Below are 21,898 nucleotides of genomic sequence, written 5' to 3'. Positions count from 1 at the left end.
AGCTTGAGAGAGTTGAGACGGAGTCGGCGTGGGTTGGCGGCGAGCTTCAGAGAGTGACTGTGAAGAGAAAGCGAAGGAGAGAGTGAAATGGAGAGACTTCCGGAGTGACTGAAGAGAGAAGACGGCGTCGGCGGCGGTGGCGGTGAGCTTCAGAGAGGGCGGTGAGCTTTAGAGAGGGCTGTGAAGAGAAAGAGAAGGAGAGACTGAAATGGAGAGGCTTTCCGGAGTGTATGAAGAGAAGAGGGATAGCGTGAAATGAAAAAAGGGAAAGAGTCTGATAATGTTTTTTAATCCTGCCCGGAATAAAATACTATTTTTTTTTATAACTTTCAGCTATAGTGCTCATGTATTGATACATGAGCACTATAGCACAAAGCTAAAAAATTTTAGCTTTGCCTCCACTGCTGCGTATGGGATTTTGTGGTTTGAGTGGAGCTAAAATAGCAATATAGCTATTTAGTTCCACTGCTGTGAATGCTCTAAGTAGCGGAAAATATGCTTCATACCCTGAAAATGAGAAACACAAGGGCAATTCATAAACTGACATGGTAAGTTCACTGCATGGGTGAGATTAGGACGAGTCAATGTGAGATACTGTTGGGCACCCACAACATTGCGATAGTTGGTGGCATCTACTAGTGGACCATCCTCATGTTGAAGGTGGTGCTTTTGAGCAAGAGAAGTACCATTGAGAAAAATAGGCATTGCTCCAATCAATTGACTGCCTCTTTATTATATTTAGCAACCTTAGGTAAAGGTCAGTTAAGACCGAAGAGCGAGTCCAGATAGTATTTACAAGCAAAGTGGATTATATAGTTTTGGCTTTTCATTTTTTGGGCTAGAACAATTCCGTAGTAACCAAATATTCAAAAGTTGATTTTATATATATATATATATATATATATATATATATATATATATACATATCACACCAAACAATATTGTAGTAACCACAAATTCAAGAGTTATATACATATCAACACTTTTTGTCTCTCTAGATCTCATGAAGAATTCCTACACATATCATGACAGAAGACTGCTTTTCATAAGTGCAACAATTTGGCTTTCCTAAACGGAAAATAGCTTGGTCTGTGATGTATCCTGGGAACCAAAGTGTTCTCCCTCTGGGTTGTCTCGACTGGAATTATTATTGCTCCCACCTTGAAGGCGAATTTAGGCTCGATTGCTGTGGAAGAAATAGGTGTCCCTAGACAGAGTAGGAAACCAACAACGGCAAGGAAATGCCTCTTTTATCTTCTTGAGCAAATGCTTGTGAGTTTTTGTCACAGAAAGATAAAGAGGGAAATATGCTAGTGCAAAAATGCCAACTGGAAGGAAAGAAAGGGAATAGAGGAGAATTTTTGTCCACCTTTCACTACAATGTACCATGAGAATGATTGTTGCAGAAAATGATATCATCATCATTACAACGGAGAAAAACAGAAATGTGAAGCCTAGCATGAGCTTGTTAGGAAGCGAATGCTTGAAGTCTTCCAATCGAAATGGTGCTGTGAGGATTGAAAGAAACATAACCACTGATGTCAAAGCACATGAGAGTGAGAGTACATCACTTGCTGTGGAGACCACAAAGAAAGGGTGATAGAGAAGGACTGGAAAACCAGTTTTTTGATCAGGACCTCCTGGTATTGTGTAGGCTGCTGTAAAGGCAACTGTCGCGATGAGAACTGCCACAATGGAGCATCCTTCTGATGTGCGAATTAGCCAATCTCTGGCTGAATTCCGGAGCTTGGATTTCGTAGTAGCAAATAATGCTTCAGCTGTCTCTTTCATATTGTTCTGATGACAAACGAAAGCCTCTTTTGTAACTGACTTTACACGCTGCACACAGAAACATACATTTCACGACAAGCACATGCATTTCACGAACCAGCTAAAAATTCACTTTAAAAAGGTATCTTAATTATATTTCCGAAGCTGATTCAATTAAATTGACAATTTTTTAAAAGATAGATTTGAAATTTAACAAGATTCTTTTTAATAAAAAAAAATGAAAAATATACTTTTAACCTAATCTCTGTTTTCATATATAAAGAGTCTATCAATCATAGTTTAAAATTTAAATAAATAACCCAAAGGGGTTGGCCAAGTGGTTGGACACTCAGTCTTAAAGTGGCTTTGACTGGGTGCTTCTCTGTTCAAGTCCGAGCACTAGCACTTTGAAAAAACTCCTTAGGTCATTGATTTATCCAACTATGATAGTCCACGTCTCGCAAACAGTGATTAATCTCTCATTGAAAGTGTAAGGTTGAATTTATTCAATCAACTGTTAGCTTTATTCCATGCCAAATTTGTTTGTAATCCATGATGTAGAAACCATGTATTTAGGTGGAAAAAATATAAAGGTTTTGTGTGAGAGAATGTGAAGAAACTCAAGTTGTGTACATTCAAGAGGAGTCTCACAACTAGATCTCGCGATTGACTCGCGACTGGCAAGTCGTCACACATGTGAAGCATGTAAGGAGTTGAAGAGTCACGACAGCTAGAGCACTACAGGACAAAAAGTACAGTTTGGCCTGGAAGTTATCTCGCGACTTAAACTTGCAACTCGTTCTAGTCGTAAGGCCAAGTTGCCAGAATGCCCTGATTGGATGAAAACTGACTTTTCACATTCCATCTCATACCCTACTATAAATACCCTTATACCCACGAAATTTTAGTGTAGCTATTCAGAGAGAAAAACCCTAAGAGAGGTTTCTACAACACACCCACCTCATTAGAGAGAGAGCTACTCATTCTTAGAGAAAAATCTTTGTAGTCTCTTCTCATTCCCTCTCCCATTGTTAAACCTATTGAGAGGAGACTTGTACCCAAACACTACCCACACCCATTTAGAGTGTTGAGTGTTTTTGGAGCTTGGGAGGCATTGAAAAATGCCAAAGATGGCGGATACAATGAGCTTATTGCGAGATCCAGTAAGTTAGAGAAGACAAGGTTCGACGTAACCCTGTTGAAACAAGAAGCTTGGAGGGCTTAAGCGCACTAGGTAGATTAGGCTTGGAGGGTCTATTACAATTCATGTATCCCAACTTAATTCTCTAGTGGATTATTGATCGTTTGGAGGGCGATGGAGAGGTTTTTCGCCGTGTGATTCAGTTTCCTCTTCGATAACACATCGTCGTGTTATCTTTATGTTTGCATATTTCTTTCCTTTCTCTTTACCTTTTAATTATTGATGTGTTTGTGATTAAATATGGTTTAGAGCGTGTTACCAATTTGGTTATAGCTTATATTTCATTTTCCGCACATATATTGTTTGATTATAAGCTTGTGTTAGTATTTTTAATTTTGGAGGTCTAACCGTTCATTGGTGTTTTATACACTATTTGAACTTCCAATTGGTATCAGAGCAGGTAAACTTGTTGTGGTTTAACTACCTAAGTATGATCCTTGACCCCTTGTGTTTATTTCCAATGGGTAGTGTTTTGTATGCCTCTATGCATGTTCTGGATGTTGATGAATGAAACATGTCACGTGTTTGTAAAAATGCCTCTATGAGTGATAATTCTCATGATTGTGATGATATGTTACATGAATCTTTGGGTGTTGTTAATATTCCTAACATCAAACTCTTGAAGAAAAATGCTAAGAAGTTTCAAAAGAGTTTGAGCAAGTTGTTTTGTGAAAAGGATGATGTGATTTCTAAGCTCAATGAATCCAACAAATTGGTTGAGAAATATAAGAAACTTGCTGAAAAGTCTCTTGAAAAGATAAAAGAGTTTGAATATTTGAATATGGACTTGGAGGCTAAACTTGTTTTGTCTAACAAACTTGTTGATGAGCTAAAATGTGAAAATGAATCTCTTAAGATGCATGCCAAGTGTTTGATTGCTGAACCTATTGCTAAAAATGATGAAAATATTTGTTGCAATCATGTTGTGGTACCCGATTTTGCGTCTATTGTGTGTTCTACCTCAAAGGACAAATTGGTGTACATTCCTCCACACAAAAGAAAACAAAAAGTGGAGAGAAAGGCTCTTAAGCCTATGCCTCTGTTTAGGTCCCATCCTAGGGAATTGAGTGGATCTAAGTTTGTTCCTAATTGCCATCATTGCGGTGTGATCGGTCACATAAGACCTCAATGCCCCATGTTGAAGAAAGAACAAAACCATGGTGCTAGATCCTCCCTAAAAAGCCTAGTGGACCTAAACCCATTGTTTGTCACCATTGTGGTGCCTTTGGTCATCTTAGACCTCATTGCTCCAAGTTTCAAGCTCTTAAAAGAATCAAAAGAAAAGAGAAACTTGAGCTTTTTGGAAGTTGTACTATGAAAGCTAAACCAGTTTTAGGGGAAAATGGTAAGCTGTTAAAGAAAGTTTTTGATGTTCTTACAACCTTGTCTATGTGCATTTCTGGTTATCATGCTTCCAACCCTCCTCTCACTTTTCATGAGAGACTCATTCCAAACAATCGTTCCATTTGGATGAGTAAGGGTTCCTATGGTTGAGCTTTCGCTCTTTTGGTCATTGATCTAATTCTTTTGATTTTTGTAGGATCGTTCATGCATTAGATCCTTCATTGTCATGCATTTGTGCATCATGTATCCCTTTATATGCATTGTTTTGTTTTTGTTTTTTATCTTACTTTTATGTCTTTCTTTTGTGTGTGTAAAAATCCAAAACCACATAAAAAGTGAAAAATTCAAAAAGATTGATCATATATGTTTAAGCACATATCTCATGTGAGTTTGGCGTAGTACCTTCGTACTAATGGCGTAGTGTATTTACGAGTTTGGCTTGTTATGTATGCACATCTATCTTTGTGGAAAAAATCTTGACATCTATGTGTGATTGTTGTAAATCGATCTTCAAGTTTGTCATGAATGATTAGTCAATAGTCACGTTGGTTTTGATACATGCGTAGACTTGTGCCTATATATCTTCCCACTCTTTTATATTTTTTTTCTTAAAGAACTCAACAAATTTCAAATTTCAAAAAGAGATAATGAGTTACAAAAGCTGTCACACATACTAGTATTCAACTAGGAAAAAGGGAAAACGACTTGTAATGAAAATGTATGATGCCCAAAAAGGCCAAAGGCTTGTTCATCAAATTGAAATATCAAAAATTTCAAGCATCGATCTCAAAATGAGATGTATTGATTCAAAATGATCAAATGTTATAAGTTGAATGAAGCCAAAATGAAAAGCTTCAAAGATATGTAATCATTTTTTTGTGGGAGGTCATATATGTTCATGTCTATAATTGAGATAGACCAATTGACTTAGTATTAGTTGTGTATGACTTGATTGAATTAATCATTGAAGCTTCACTCTAAACTAAGGACTATTCCACATTTGATACACACACACAACATACATGCCTAATATTTAATGAATGCCTTATTCATTTGTTCGATTGTACTTGTTTAAATGTGATGTGTGTGTGCTCAACTATATATGGATCAAACCAAAAAGTTTTTTGATCATTTTATATGTATTTGGAAGTGATTTTTATCACTCTTTGTGTTCATGTTTAGTGCTTACTTTGTTTTTCATTGTTTAAACATGTTCTGTGTTGAAAAATAGGTGTCAGAATTTTTGGCTACTCATTCTGGCTACTCTCGCGAGTAGCGAGTTTTGGCTACTCATTTTGGCGATTCACCCAGTCACGAGATCCAGTCACGAGTTTACATAGAATGGTTCGCGACTCACTCGCAACTCAGCTCGCGACTCGCCAATCGCGAAACACCCAGAAATAGCTTTTTAAAGAGCTTTTCGTGGGAAACCTGTTTTTAAACCTCTCTCATTCTCTCTAAAACCCCTCTTTCAATATTTTGACATCAAAACCCAATCAATTTGAATGGTTTTTTATTCCATTAACATCTCTAAGGTAATTTTAAACACTTTTCATTGGTTTAGATCCTTAGATTATGTTTTGTCAAATTTTTGTATGAGATTGGTTTCTTTTGATGATTTGCTTTGGATGTTGGCCCCTTATGGCAAAAAGAACATGTATTAAGGGTAGATTTCATGATGTTCATGCATTGTTTTACATTGTTATTCATAATGTGCGTGCTAGGTGTTTGATAAAATGCCTCTAAGGCATTTTCTCACTTGTTTGGACTCCGATGAGTACCAAACTTTGGGGATTCTTATGTTTCCTCATAAGGAACATGTTTGGTTCATTGGTTGTGTGTTTAACACAGCTTGCCCCACATGTGCATTTTTCATGCTTTGGTCATGCATTATACATAGCCATCTCTTGCACACACCTTGCTACCCTTATCATGCATTGGTCTATACCTTGTTTCTTCATCCTAGCTTGTCATGTTTACTTTATGCTTTGTAGTATTTAGTTGTCTATTTTTTGAGCTTCATTTTCTCATTCATCTTGCACCCCTCATGCATCTTTATCCTTATTCACTACTTCATCTCTTGCCCTCATTTCTTCTTGACCCTTTGTCTACTCGTGTCAAAAAGGGGGAGAGTGTGCTCTAGAGTAGTATACCAAAGAGTTTTTGTCATTTCTATATGACTCTTGTGCACATTATTAGGAGGATAAATTCTATTTCTCATGCACATGTGTAGGGGGAGAGTTATTCCATAGGGGAGATACATGTACCAAGGGGGAAAAGACTTTGGGTTAATAAGAAATCTCTGTTTTGTTTGTTTTTCTTTATGTTTGTCTTCTTGTTTGCTTTTTGGTGCTTTAAGTTATGTTTAGTATCTATACTTTGTTGTTCTCTTTGCATCATGTTTGTGTTGAATATGCATACATCCTTATGCTATTGTGCTTTATTGATTGCATGTTCGGATGATAATTTGCTTTGCTATGTGATCATTGTAGTCATTTCTTTATGACTGTTTTGGTGTATGATCAAGTTGCTTATATGTTTTACATCATGTCTACTTGATCGCAATTTACTTGTTACATTATATTTGTCCTTTTATTACTTGTTTTACCTTGAAGGTCTAATGTGTTTTGTGCAAGTGTTTTAGGTTACAGGAATATATGTTCTAAGTACATCACAGCTTCTATATTTAGGTGTGAGTCAGTTTTGTCAATGTTCCTAAACTCACGTTTAGGTCTAGAGTCTGTTTTAGGGTATTTTGTCACGAAATAGCTAAAGGGGGAGATTGTAAGGTTGAATTTATTCAATCATGTGTTGGCTTTATTCCGTGCCAAATTTACTTGTAATTCAGTATGTAGAAACCCTGTATTTAGGTGGGAATAATGTAAGGGTTGTGTGTGAGAGAGTGTGAAGAAACTCAAGTTGTGTGCATTCAAGAGGAGTCTCGCAGCTGGATCTTACGACTGACTCGCAACTGGCAAGTTGCCACACGTGTGAAGCATGCAGGGAGTTGAAGGGTCACGACAACTAGAGCACTACAAGATAAAAAGTACAGTCTAGCCTAGAAGTTATCTCGCGACTCAAACTCGCGACTCGTTCTAATCGCGAGGCCAAGTTGCTAGAATGCCCTGTTTGGATGAAAACTGACTTTTCACGTTCCATCTCATACCCTACTGTAAATACTCTTATACCCACGAAATTTTAGTGTAGCTATTCAGAGAGAAAAACCCTAAGAAAGGTTTCTACAACAAACCCACCTCATTAGAGAGAGAGCTACTCATTTTTAGAGAAAAATCTTTGTAGTCTCTTCTCATTCCCTCTCCCTCTCCCATTGTTATACCTATTGAGAGAAGATTTGTACCCAAACACTACCCACACCCATTTAGAGTGTTGAGTGTTTTTGGAGCTTGGGAAGCATTGGAATATACCAAAGATGGCGGATGCAATGGGCTTATTGCGGGATCTAGTAAGCTGGAGAAGACAAGGTTCGACGTAACCCTGTTGGAGCAAGAAGGTTGGAGTGCTTAGGTGCACTGGGTAGATTAGGCTTGGAGGGTCTATTACTATTCATGTATCCCGACTTCATTCTCTAGTAGATTATTGACCGCTTGGAGGGCAGCAGAGAGGTTTTTACCTAGTGTTTCAGTTTCCTCTTCGATAACACATCGCCGTGTTATTTTTGTATTTGCATCTTTCTTCCCTTTCTCTTTACCTTTTAATTACTACTGTGTTTGTGATTAAATATGGTTTAGAGTGTGTTACCAATTTGGTTATAGCTTATATTTCATTTTCCGTACATATATTGCTTGATTATAAGCTTGTGTTGGTATTTTTAATTTTGGGGGTCTAAACGTTTATTGATATTTTATACACTATTTGAACTTTTAGATAGTTTTGAGAAAATGGGAAACCAAAAAATGAAATTAAACAAATATTTTTATATTATTTAAAAATAATAATGCAATATAAAAATAATTGTGATTGTGCCAACTACTAGCTTTCCTAAGTATAACTTATAAGTCCCTTTAAAAGCCTTATGTAAAAAAACTAAAAACAAAAATACTTAATTACAAGTGTCATTAATCATTATATGTACTTGCTTGTAACCCCATGCATATGCATGGATATGCTTAAAAGATATACATTAAGATGTATTGTATAATATAATAATCTTACATGTATAATTTAAATATTATTGATAGTCATTCTTATATATTTTTGTAACTATTTAAAAAGTCTTGTAAGAATGTTATTATGTAGAAAATGTAAATTGTCTATTTTTTAAAATATTTTTACGTTCATTAATTCTAGACTCTTTGGTTTTTGTACACAATAATTTACTTGAATGGATATTTATGATATGATCCCACATTTGATTCCAAAATTAAAAAATAAAATTCCCTCTAAAAATAAATAATTTAGGACACATAGTGCAAAATTGGACTTCAAATGTAGAATTTAATTGGATTTTTCTTTTCTAAATTTTACCTATTAATATATATATATATATAATTTTTGTGCCAAATGAATTGTTTTTCGTTTAAACAAAAAAAAGGCTCATAAATATAAAATCATTCAAACTCTCTCTTCCTCTAATTTTATATATAATGTTAGATATATGATTATGTTTTTTATTGTTTATTTATATTGAACTCCTCGTTTTCTACTCTAAATTAACTCATTTGGTTCAAAAATTAAAAAACTTCAATTAAATAGAACACATGCCGTAAAATTAAACTCTAATTGAAATCCAATTTTTACATTGAACTAACTAACTTGATTCAAAATTTTAAAAATTTTGATTAGATAGGATACGTGATGCAAAATTAGACTCTATTTGCATTTTCTTTTAAATTTACATATTAATATATATATATATATATATATATATATATATATATATTTATATATATATATATGTAGATGACTTATAAACTTGAATTGTTTTTAGTTCAACAAAAAAAGACTCATAAATATAAAATCATTCAAAAATTAAATTTTTTATGGTTTACTTATATTGGACTATTCATTTAATACACTAAACTAACCCATTTGGTACAAAAATTAAAAAACTTAGATTAGATGGGACACATGTCACAAAATTAAACTCTAATTAAAATCCAATTTTTACATTAAATTAACTCACTTGGTACAAAAATTTAAAAATTTAAATTAAATGGAACACGTGGTTCAAAATTAGACTTCAATTGAATTCCTATTTGAAATCTATTTGAATTTTCTATCAGCTTACCTATTAGTATTATTATTATTATTATTATTATTATTATTATTATTATATCTACACACACTCTAGTATAGTCATTAAGGGGATAAATATTTTTCAAGAACTTTGCAAATGACTTCACCCCTACATGCCCGAACGAAGGATCACTAGTTCTAATCTCCTATTCACCCTCCCCCATGAGCCATTGCAGGTTGCAACTGGCTTTATTCATTTTCAAAAAATAGAAGGAGAAAAAAATCAAAGCAAGGATTGCAGGGCAGATGACAGTGGAGTTAGAGAGAAGAGTACCTCAAACCAGAGCAGCTCCTCTTGCAATTGAAGTGCAGGGCCCAACATCTTTTCAGGTACATAATCATGTATTGGCATTCCTACCATATGTAAAATAGTGTTCCCATTGTTGTCAAGCCTTCGTACCAACCACCTCATCGGTACTTCCATTTTACACACATGCTCGAATACCTCCAACTGGCGGTACTTGATAGCTACATGCAATATGCACTGCCCTTCATCATCTATGTGCTCTACTGCCTGAGGGTATATTTTGAGTATTTCTTTAACGATCTCTACGCAGCCTGACCTAGTAGCTAGAAACAACGGTGTAACTCCTTGTTTCAATGGTTGCCGAGAACTACCTACCATCTCATCAGTAGATAAAATACCAGAGCAACTACCGTATTTGGGCAGCTTTGACTTACTTAGGTTCACATTAGAACTACCATCTTTTGCTGAGAGTTTGGCTAGCTCCGACACGAATTCTTGGCTCTCCGGAACTAATATGCATTATATAAACAAAATTAATTGCTAGAAAATAAACGAAAAAAAAAAAAATCCCTTGCTTTTTTTTAATATATATATTTCAACATGTTTGTTTGTTTAGATCCCTTAAAACAGATTTTTTTAATCTAATATATTAGTCAAGTGATTACTTTAGTTAATTATGAGATCTAAGTTAAATAGTGAAGGATCATATTATGCACAGCAGCAGAAAAGTAATTAACACATAGATATGATCACCTAGAAAAACCAATGAAACAAACTGTTTCACAGTAAAAACTTGGGGAGGATTTGACCTAACTATCCTCAAGGTAAACAAATCCACTAACAGAGAATTGAAGTTTTACAATAAGATATAACCCTAAATCTATAGCTACCTCTAGTATTAACTTATTGACACAACCACGTGCAAGCTCCAAATCCACACTCTTCTCTCTTGGATTTACAGCACATAAGCTCCCATGCTTATGATTTTGAGATCTCACTCAAAGGTTTCAGATCACCACTTGTTGATCTTGCAGCAGCAAATAGATTCCACCAGCAAGATACTTGTGGAGCTAGAAGGTACAAAACTTCTCAGATTTCACAGGATTAACTCACAAGTCTTCCAAAAGTCTTCACAACCTTGTTAGGGTTTTCCTTTTATACTTAGAAATGTTGGACTGAAACCTTAAATGATTTCGCAAGCTTGGGCCTAATTTAAAATTTTGCAGAAACTGCTTTATTGCGATTTTCGATCAGTCAAACTTCTTTGATCAATCAAGCTTCATTGAATTTCAATTCTTTTTCCTGTAGCTTGAATGTTTTTCAAACTCGACTTGAATCACCTTGAGCAATTTCTAACACCTATTCTAGACATGTTTTTGTTCTTGGTTTGCCAACATAAATAAATTAGGACTCTAAATATTTAATCCTAAATCTTTAGAACCTAACACAACCATTAAATAATGCAGTGATTTATTTAGGAGAATTCTCTAATAAATAATAATATCATTTATGATGATGCAGAAATCGTCAGTAAGTAGGTTCGTCCAGATGGATCAACACGACCTCATCCAACTTCCTGGAAAGTTAAAAAAGAAGAATGGGATCCTCTCAAGGTGGTCACCCGTGTGGTGCCGGCCATGGAGTCTCTAATGATAAAGTCAGTGAATATGGCTTGAGAGATGTAGAGAACTTAGTAGTAGGGTCTAAGCTAAGTAGAATGTCTGTACCTTCTCTTGGATTTTGTAGGCCTATATATACCAGCTTTCTTTAGTAGTCGTTGCTCTCCTTAATTGGTGGTTTAAGGAGAACTTGGGTAATGTCCCAGGTCTTCAATTTGGCCTTTATTAAGGCCCCAACAGTCTTCTTACTGATGTGTAACTGTCGGGGTATTAAATGGTAGCTTTCATGTCACTCTATCTTTGTCTAACCTGGCTTCCTTAGACAAGGGTAATTACTCGGTCCATCAGTTGCCCCCTATTCTGAGATCGTCCTTACATGTGATGACGATCTTAAGAATACAAAAGGCCATTTTGCTCGGATGTGACTCTTGACATTCTGGTTATGTCTGCATTTAAGGCGGAGTGGCAGCGCCGTATGTGTTGTGGCCACGTGGCGCACTCTCAATGGTGGATTTCGATTTCTAGTCGTTTTTCAGTTTTACAAGTCTATCTTTTTAAGCCACTTCATTTTTCTTTTTCTCCTTCACTTTTTCTCTCTCTTGCGCCATTGTTGCTCTACGTTTTTCTTCTTCGAGCTTTTTTGCGTTCCACGAACTCTTTCCTCTTTAAGTCCATTTTTCTAAGGTACGGTTTCTTTTTCTTCTCCTTTTTTATAGCAAAAATTACCTGCCTTTCCTTTTCCATTTTAGGATAGAAATTCCCCCCCCCCCCCCCCCCCTTTTCCTTTTTTAGTTCCATGGTTGAGAGCTCCAAGGTTAGGCAACTAATTCCCTCCATTTCGTTTCTCTTTGCCTGTTCAGGGGAATCCTTTGGTTCCGTCCCCCCAATTAAGGGTTTCGTAATTAGGAATAGCAGTTTAGTTTTTTTGTTGGCTGATTTGCATCCTTTGCTACATCGATCCTTCAATTGATTTAAGGAGATGATGGGTGAGAGGGAGGTAACGTCTGAGGTGAGGTCTAGTGAGCTTAAGATAGGGTTGCCGTCTAGTGATGACCCCGTTGGGGCGAGAGGAGATACTGCTACGTCAAGCCCTTTGTCGTCTGGACGAAAGGAGATCAGGCCCTTCCATGCCCTTAGGGAAGAGTGCGCCCTAGATGTTGAAACCCTTTTTAGGTTTAGGGACAAATTCAAGTTCCCCAAGGAAGTCAGGATTCGTCTTCCTCAAGAAGGGGAAAAAGTTTTTCATTTCTCACCTGAAGAAGTGTGCTTTTACACGGCTGCTTTCTAGTGTGGTCTTATGTTCCCTATCCATCCATTCATCATGGAACTCTTGAACCATTTCAACATCGCTCTAAGGCAACTTATGCCAACCTTGTGGAGGATAGTGATTAGCTATATGGAGATTTGGATGGTCGTCACTAAAGGTGACATGATCAAGTTGGATGAGTTCGTTCACTTGTATCATCTGAAAAAGTCCAAAGAATATGGGTACTATGAGTTGGTGCCTTGAGTTAGGAAGGCGAGGATTATTACGTATCTTCCATTGTCCTTCCAGTATTGGAAATCTAGATACTTCTTCATGTCTAGAGATGGATGGGAGACACTTTCTGACAACTTCTAGGGTGAGGTTCCTAGATTGCTTCATCGGTGGAGGTCCCCGAACTTAGGTGCGTCGTCCCCCACTTGCTTTTTGACAGTTCTCTTCTCAAACTTAATTCGTCACTAACCTTTGTTTATTGTGCATTCATAGTTAAGGAGTGCCCCAGGCTTAAGAGCAGATACAAGGAGCATGTCCAAGCGACCACTAAGTATGCGAAGAAGATCGATGACTTCGACGACCTCTTCGATCCCTGAACTTTGGCTCATCACTTTTTAGGTATGGAGCCTTCCCCCTTCGTCCTGCGCTATCGAGATTGAAGAAAAAAGTGAATTTTATTTTTTAGTTTTTATTTTTTGGTCTTTTTTTTTACTTTCTTTTTTATGCAGAAATGACGACCAAGTTCAACAAGGAGATGTATGCCAAGATGAAGGCCAAAACGAACGAGCCCCTTTCGAGCCTAGGGAAGAAAGTGGTTCGGGTCGTTGAGAAGGGGTCTCCCACGACCTTCTTGGAAGAGCTCACTCCTTATCCAAAAAGGCAAAGGACCATGGCCAAGGGAAAGGAGAAGGTAGGCTCCCAAGCATCCAATGTCTGGGACGATACTGGGATTGCTCAAGCAAGGGCCTATTCCACTGTTACTACTAACGATCTTAAGGCGCTTTTTGGCGTCCCTTCTCATAAGCTTGTGAATCGCCACATCCATAAGCTTGTCCAGGTAAGTTTCCTTTTGTTTCGCTTATGGTTTGGAATGGTTCTAGTAATTTTATAACCCTTCCTTCCTTATGAATTTTAGGCCCTAGCAGAGGCGATCCACATATCTGCTGAGTACCTTGGCCAAGAGGAGAAAGTCGTGGTGGCGAGGTCCAAAGTGGAGGCTTTCGAGGCCAAGGCTGTGAAGATGAGGAGGGACCTCATTACTGCTATGGACAATTCCAACATAGCTAGGGAGAAGGCGACGACGTTAGCTGACGAGCTCAAGGTGGAGAAGCAGTTAACACTGCAAAAGGACGAACAACTCCAAGCCGCAAACCAAAAGGTCAAGTCTGTGGCTGCTAAGGCCTTCTAGGCTTTCCAGTAGACTGAAGAATATAACACCGTACTTTTCAACTAGTATTACAAGGGCTTTGAGCTCCTCAGAAGATACATGGCGAAGCATTCCTCTTGAGTTAACTTAAAGGATTTGGATTTCGAGGAAGTGGATAAGGAGATGGAGGCTGATAAGGCTGCCCAAGCTACTATTGCTACTCTTAAAGAGAATGCTCCAGAGGGTAATGTTCATGAACCTGAGGATGCTCCCGTTGATTCAACTAGTGGTGACAAGGCTACTATTTAAGCATTCCCCTGTTCATCATTTTTTTTTAAGGTGCCTAGTTTTTTTGGGGCTTTAAATATTAACTTGGAAACAATCTTCTTGCCCAGTGTGTTTTTTGGGCTTTAAATATTAACTCTAAACCAATCTTCTTGATGATTATATGCTTATGCCATTGTTCATTTACCTTACCTTCAATGGTTGTTCTGCTTTCTTTTTATTCATCTTTGCACGATTTTCGCTTGCTTGACCTCTAATGGTCATCACCTCTCCGTTCTTGGTGATTTGTGTTTGCGAAGAAACTTGACTTCGTCAAGGTTTTAGGACTTAGTCATTTTCATGTGATTTGTATCCTTATTAGGAATTCTATCACTTGGTTGAGTGACTTACATCCGTTTCGGGAATTTTATCACTTAGCCATTTTTGGGGTGATTTACATCCATTTAAGGAATCATATCACTTGGCTTCATTAGTGATGTACATCTGTCTAGGGAATTTTATCACTTAGCCATTTTTGAGGTGATTTACATCCATTTAATGAATCTTATCACTTGGCTTCGTCAGTGATGTACATCCGTCTAGAGAATTTTATCACTTAGCCAATTTTGGGTGATTTACATCCATTTAAGGAATCTTATCACTTGGCTTTGTTAGTGATGTACATTTGTCTAAGGAATTTTATCACTTCGCCATTTTTGGGGGTGATTTACATCCATTTAAGAAACCTTATCACTTGGCTTCGTCAGTGATGTACATCTGTCTAGGAAATTTTATCACTTTGCCATTTTTGAGGTGATTTACATCCATTTAAGGAATCTTATCACTTGGCTTCGTCGGTGATGTACATTTGTTTAGGAAATTTTATCACTTAGCTCTTTTTTTTTCTGGCATATATTTGTACACAATTTGCTGAATATTCGCTGAATAGTACTTTTATTACTTTGTTTCGAATGACGGTGTTTATTTTTTCGCGATTACAACAGTACCTTATCTCTACTGTAAATACTTTTTCAAATGCTTGATGTTCCATGGTCACAGTAATTTTTTCCAGGCCATTAACTCCAAATGGTAGCTTCCTTGTCTTGAATAGTGGATGACTTTATAGGGTCCTTCCTAAGTTGGCCCGAACTTTCCCTGGGTTGAATCCTTCGTTGTCGATGTGACTCTGCATAGAACAAGGTCTTCTATGTCAAGTCTTCTGAGCTTCACTCTCTTGTTGTAGTACTCGGTCATCTTCTGCTGATACTTTGCCATCTTCTAAGATGCTTCTTCTCTTACTTCATCCAAACAGTCCAGGTTGACCTTCAATTGATCATCGTTGCTATCTTCATGGAAAACTTATCTTCTCATGCTAGTGACTCCTACTTCGATTGGTATTACTGCTTCGGTGCCGTAGGTGAGTCTGAACGGCGTCTCTCCTTTCAGGGTCGTCACAATGGTTTTGTATGCCCATAAGATATTTGGCAGTTCCTCCAGCTATGCGCCTTTTGCCTCTTCCAATTGAACTTTGATGATCTTCAATAGCATTCGATTCATCACTTTCGTCTGTCAGTTGGCTTGCGGATGTCCTGGAGAAGAAAACTGGTTCTTGATTCCTAGTCCTAAGAAGAAGTTTCTGAAGTCTTGACTATCTAACTAGCGTTTGTTGTCTGATATTATCGTCTTGGGTATTCTGAACCTGTAAACTATGTTTCTCCATACAAAGTTCTGGATCTTTGCTTCGGTGGTAGTTGGTAGAGCTTCCGCTTCAACCCATTTTGTAAATTAGTTAATCGCAAGCAATAAGAACTTTACTTGTCTTTTACCTTGAGGTAAAGGGCACATGATGTCGATCCTCCATTGAGTGAATGGCCACGGGGAAGTTATGGTTATCATCCTTTTTCTTGGAACACGTTGGACATTCCTGAACCTCTGGCACTTGTCTCACCATTCAACGAACTCCCTTGCATCTTTCTACATAGTAAGCAAGAAGTAACCTGTTCTAATGATCTTGCTTACCAAGGATCTCGGGCCCGTGTGGTCTCTGCATATTCCTTCATGGATCTCCTCTAGAATATACTTAGCTTCGTCTTCTTCGACACACTTTAGGTAGGGCATGGAGAACCCACTTTTATACAAGGCGTCGTTCAGGATCGTGAACCTAGCCGCTTGCTTTTGGACCTTCCTTGCTTCATCGACATCTGCTAGAAGTCGTCTATCTCGAAGGAAAGATAGAATCGGAGTCATCCAACCGTTTTGGTTTTGAATCGCAAGAGCGTGGATTTCTTCAATGCTAGGATGCTTTTGCACTTTTACTCTGGTGACATTGTTCCTTCTTCAGACAATGCTTGCCTTGCTACTTCATCTAATTTTGAGTTCTAGTTCTTAAGGACTTATGTGAAGTCTACCCAATCAAACTCTTGGGTTAGGTGGTTCATCAGCCTGAGATATTTCTACAACCTGTCCTCTTTTGCTTCATATTCACCCTTTATCTGCCCTATCACTAATTTAGATTCACTTTGAAAGGAGTAATTTCCTAGCACCCAAAGCTCTCCCGATCCTAAGCCTTGTTAATATGGCCTCATATTCTGCTTCATTGTTAGTGGCAGGGAATTGAAGTTGCACTCCGTATTTGAGGACATCTCCTTCTAGAGTGCTGATGATGACCCCCACTCCTCCTCCTTTTCGGGTTGACTACCTTTCGGTTTGGATCGTAAACTACATCCCTACCATAATAGGGTTTGCCTGGAAGTAGGGATGTAGTTTACAAGAGGCAACAATTAGGGCAAAGGCGATCTTCTCAATCTGTGGATACTTTGCCTAAACTCCTTAGAAAGCTTGGCTGACATAGTAAATTGGGAGTTGTACTCTAATTTCTTCTCGAATTAAAGTTGTTCTCATGGTGGTGGCTAACACTACTAGGTACAAAAATAGGTTTTCCCCTTCCTTTGTCGGGCGAAGGAGTGGGGGGTTACTTAGGTAGTGTTTTAATTTTTGGAAGGCTTGTTCACACTCCTCCGTCTAGGTAAAAGCTTGCTTCAATGTTTTGAAGAAAGGCAGGCATTTGTCCGTCAGTTTAGTGACGAACCTATTGAGGGCCATGATCCTTCTAGTTAACTTCTAGACTTCCTTCACTGTTCTCATCGATGTCATCTCTAATATAGCCTGTACTTTTTCTGAGTTAGTTTCTATCCCTCGCTAGGACACCATGAACCCCAAGAACTTTCCTGATGCAACCCCAAAGGCTCATTTGCTAGGATTCAGCCTCGTCTAGTATTGTCTAAAGGTCATGAAGGTGTCCTTGAGGTTTTCCAAGTGTGTGTCTTTCTCCTTGCTCTCGACGAGCATATCATCCACCTATACCTCCATGTTTCTCCCAATCTGTTTATCGAACATTTTATTGACTAACCTTTGGTAAGTCGCCCCTGCATTCTTCAGTCCAAAGGGCATTACCTTGTAGCAGTAGAGCCCCTAGCTAGTGATGAAGGCAATCTTCTCTTGGTCTTCTTCTGACATCTTGATTTGGTTGTATCTTGAGAATACGTCCATAAATGTAAGGAGCCTATGCCCTACCATGGAGTCCACAAGTTGATCTACTCTTAGCAAGGGGAAGCTGTCTTTTGGGCAAGTCTTATTCAAGTCCGTGAATTCCACGCACATCCTTTATTTCCCATTTGCTTTCTTTACTAGAACGACATTGGCCAGCCAATCCGGGTAGTAGACTTCTCAAATAAAATTGGCTGCCAGCAATTTTTTTACCTCATCCATGATGGCTTTGGTTCATTCAGGGGCAAAGACTCGTTGTCTTTGCTAGACGGGCTTCCTCTCAAGGTCTACATTCAAATGGTGTTGGATGACTTCGGTTGCTATGTCCGACATGTCCTCATGACTCCATGGAAAAATATCCAAATTGCTCTTAAAGAATCGGTCTAGCCTTCTCTTTATCTGATGTGGGCATGGGATGTGGGCATCCGTGATGTTGTGTTTAAGTGTGATTCAAAGACTGTTTTTGAGGTCTTGAATGGATCCACTGAAGCACCAGTTATGATTGCCAATGTAATTGATGGGATTCGACACAAGTTTAAAGACTTTCGCCAAGTTCTAGTTCCACATATTAGAAGATAAGACAATCGCCCTACTCATTTGTTTGCTCCACATGCCAAGAATATTGGTAATTATGTAACTTAGAGGAAAATCATTCATTCATTAAGTCCGCTTTAGCTCAAGATTTATTGTTTTTATCTTCATCTTAATAAAATTACAATCTTCATATATATATATATATATATATATATATATATATATATATATATATATATATATATATATATATATATATATATATTAAAATTCAAAATTAAATTAATATAATAAAAATAAAATTATTATATATTTATATTAACAAAATGTAATAAAATAAAAGAACTGACAATTTCATTTATGATATATAAAAATGAAACTTATATTTTGAAAATAATCAATGATTAATTTTATAATAAATTTAAAAAAAAATTTCCTTTAACATACAAATTCAGTGTCCATTAGAATATTATTTTCTATTTTATCACAAAATCTAATTTTGATAATTTCGTTTCATATTTACAATATAAATTGGAAAAGTATATATAAATGCAACCCCTCTATCAAAAAAATAGTAGAATTTTGATTTTAATTTGTATCCTAGATTTTCTAGCTATTGGCACCATTAGGATCATATCTATCATGAGTTGGGCTATCATTTGACAAAACATATTTTACTTGTAACTGGGTAGTTCTAAGATATTTCTAGAATATCATGAAGTATGTTGAGTGATCAAGACAAGTGATATTATTGAAGACATAAAGATTGCACCAAGAACAAGTGAAGAAAAGCTGAAAAAGTGAATCTTAACACTAGCTTGATACTAGTATCTATCAAGAATTAATGAAGTGTTTCGATACCTCTTCACACCTCTTGATCTATCAAGCTTCATAGAAACATAAATCTTAAAACTATGTTTCAGCACATGATGACTTTGATTTACTAGGGTTTCGTTCACTAAACTTCTAAAGTGCATAAAAGCTTTAATTTAAAGTCATCAAAGACACAGAGGCTCAATTAGAAAACTCATACACTTTTGGAGAAGCTATTGCATTCTTATGCGCCTTAGAGTTTTGTAACCAAATGTTTTCATATCTTCAACGTGTATTGAAGTGGAGAACTTTGCATCCGACAACAAACATCAATTGCTAGAAAGTTAGGCACTTATACTGGGATCGATACAAAGGAAGAAGTCTCTACAAGATCAATTGCAATTGGGGATTGGTGTAAAGGTTCAATTGTAGGTTAATACTTCAAGATAGTCCAAAGTAGTGGTAATATTCCTTGTACTTGTAACCGCTTTATTCTTGATTAGTGATTCTTGGGAGTGGAGACCTAAAAATCAACCAGTGAGATTTTTGTCTTGTGAGAAGTTTTCCTGATTAGTCAATAAATCACCATGTAAAATATAATTTTTGTTATATTCTAGTTTATTTGGTGATTTGTTTATGCCTCCATGATTTACATGTAATTTGACCTAATTAATCAACTTGGGTAATTGAATTAATTAACCAAGATCAATCTATTTTAACCTAACAGGCACAATTCAAATGTTGTTAACAAATTAACTCGTCTCCTTATTAGACAAAACACCAAAGCAACTACCATATTCATGCCACTTTCGCTTACTCTTATTTTATGTTTCTCTCATCCCAAAACATTTAAAATATATATAAAAGAATAAGAGAAATCAAGATCAAAAAGTGAGGGTTTTATAAAAATTAACAACAAGCATTAATCCCATTTTTAATATTTCCCTAACCGTTTCTTTCTTTGTTTGGCTTTTTGTAGAAATGGACAAGGTCATAATTATTCGTTACAATCAATTCAGCTACTGTTATTTAACTTTGAAATTTGGATTTTGATAAATTACAGTGGGGACTAATTGCAATAATCCATGGAAGAGACGAAGAGAAGTTGCGGCAACTTTTAGGGTGTCATCATCAGCTCCAATCAATCCAATAGTATTCTCTTTGCAATTTATAGATATTTCTCAACTCCATAACAATACCCATCACCCCAATGTGGTCTCCACAGGCCTCGGCTTATCCTTTGGAGACCAACAACAACAATTACGTCAACAACAATAATAGCAGCAGCAACATCAACAACATGTTTGTCACTCATCTCCTTTTCTATATGTAATAACAGATGACTATGCAATCCAAATCAAACAACAGCGTGACAAACTCGAGCAATTCTTTCAAGCCCAGGTATTCATTTTCTCCTTTGCTCAAATGTGGCTAATAATGTTTGTTCTTAATTTTTACAAAATTCTTCTTTTTTGTTTTTTATATCTTGTTTTTTCTTGTTCTTTTATGTTTTAGGAGGAGAAAGACATAAAAGAGTAGCAAAAATACATATTTAGCCTCAATTTTAATAGAAGTGGGTTGCAAAACTCTAACGAAATCAACCTTAAGTGTCAAATTATAAACCATGCAAATAAGTTGTAATTAGCTCAATTTCATAATAGTTTCCTTTTTGATGAACAAATCCAAAGAGCCACTTAGAATATTGTCTTCTATTTTGTTACAAAACTTAATTTTGATAATATTTAGGATTGAAAATATTTAATATTCACTTCATATTCACAATAGATATTGAAAAATTCATGCAAGTACGACCACTGTAGCTATTAAAAAAAGTTAGAAGGCATACCTTTTATTTACTATTGGCACAATTCAAAAATAGTTAAAAGATTACCTTTTTTCTCATCAGCAGATGAAGCATTGGAGCGAGTTGAGCGACTACCATATATGTGCGGCTTTGGCTTACTCAAGTCCATATTAGAGCTAGTACACTTCCACGAGGTATCTTCTTCTACTAAGAGTTCGGCTAGGTCCAACGCGGATTCACGGCTCTCCGGAACTAGCATGAATTATATAAACACAATCAATTGCTAGATTTTCTCAATAATAATAATAATAAGAACAACGACGATGACGACGACGACAAAAACACAATCAATTACTAGAACTAAAGTGAAACCCAAAAAAATTACCTAAGCTTTTTTTTTTCTTTATTTAAACCATTAGATAATTCAGTGATTATATATTCAGGAGAACTCTAGCAATTTCATTTACTCAAAGCACTATTCATTATTATTAGTTGAGAAATGCTAACGAATGCCCTTAAGGCATCGGTTAATAATCTATTTAAAGAAACCTTTTATTGAAAAAGAAAAAAAACAATTAATGTTTTGAAAACTTTTTTCATTTCCCATAAAAATGATGTCAAAACTTTCCTAAAACGGATTCTTAACCAATGTTCTAAGGGCATTCGTTAGCATGATCCTTATTAATTTTGTACTCTATTTTAAAATAACGTAATAAATACCTTGTTGTAAAATTTTAAATTTATAAAAAATTCTAAATTTATAAGAAATGATAAATTTAATTATTTAATTTATGAATATTCATACATAAAATATCTGTTTAACTATGCACCTCGTTATCTTCTTTAAAAAATTATAATAAAAAATAAAAATAAAAA

The 21,898-nt window shown here is 36.3% G+C and overlaps 1 pseudogene; it reads right to left on the bottom strand.

Moving 5' to 3' along the window:
• Nucleotides 1–1,005: 1,005 nt before the first annotated feature.
• On the bottom strand, nucleotides 1,006–21,281 carry LOC142635640 (uncharacterized; annotated as a pseudogene).
• Nucleotides 21,282–21,898: the final 617 nt, after the last annotated feature.

This window comes from Castanea sativa, chromosome 5 (assembly GCF_040712315.1).
Source record: "Castanea sativa cultivar Marrone di Chiusa Pesio chromosome 5, ASM4071231v1".
Taxonomy (NCBI): domain Eukaryota; kingdom Viridiplantae; phylum Streptophyta; class Magnoliopsida; order Fagales; family Fagaceae; genus Castanea; species Castanea sativa.
This window is presented reverse-complemented; position numbering and strand designations above follow the sequence as displayed.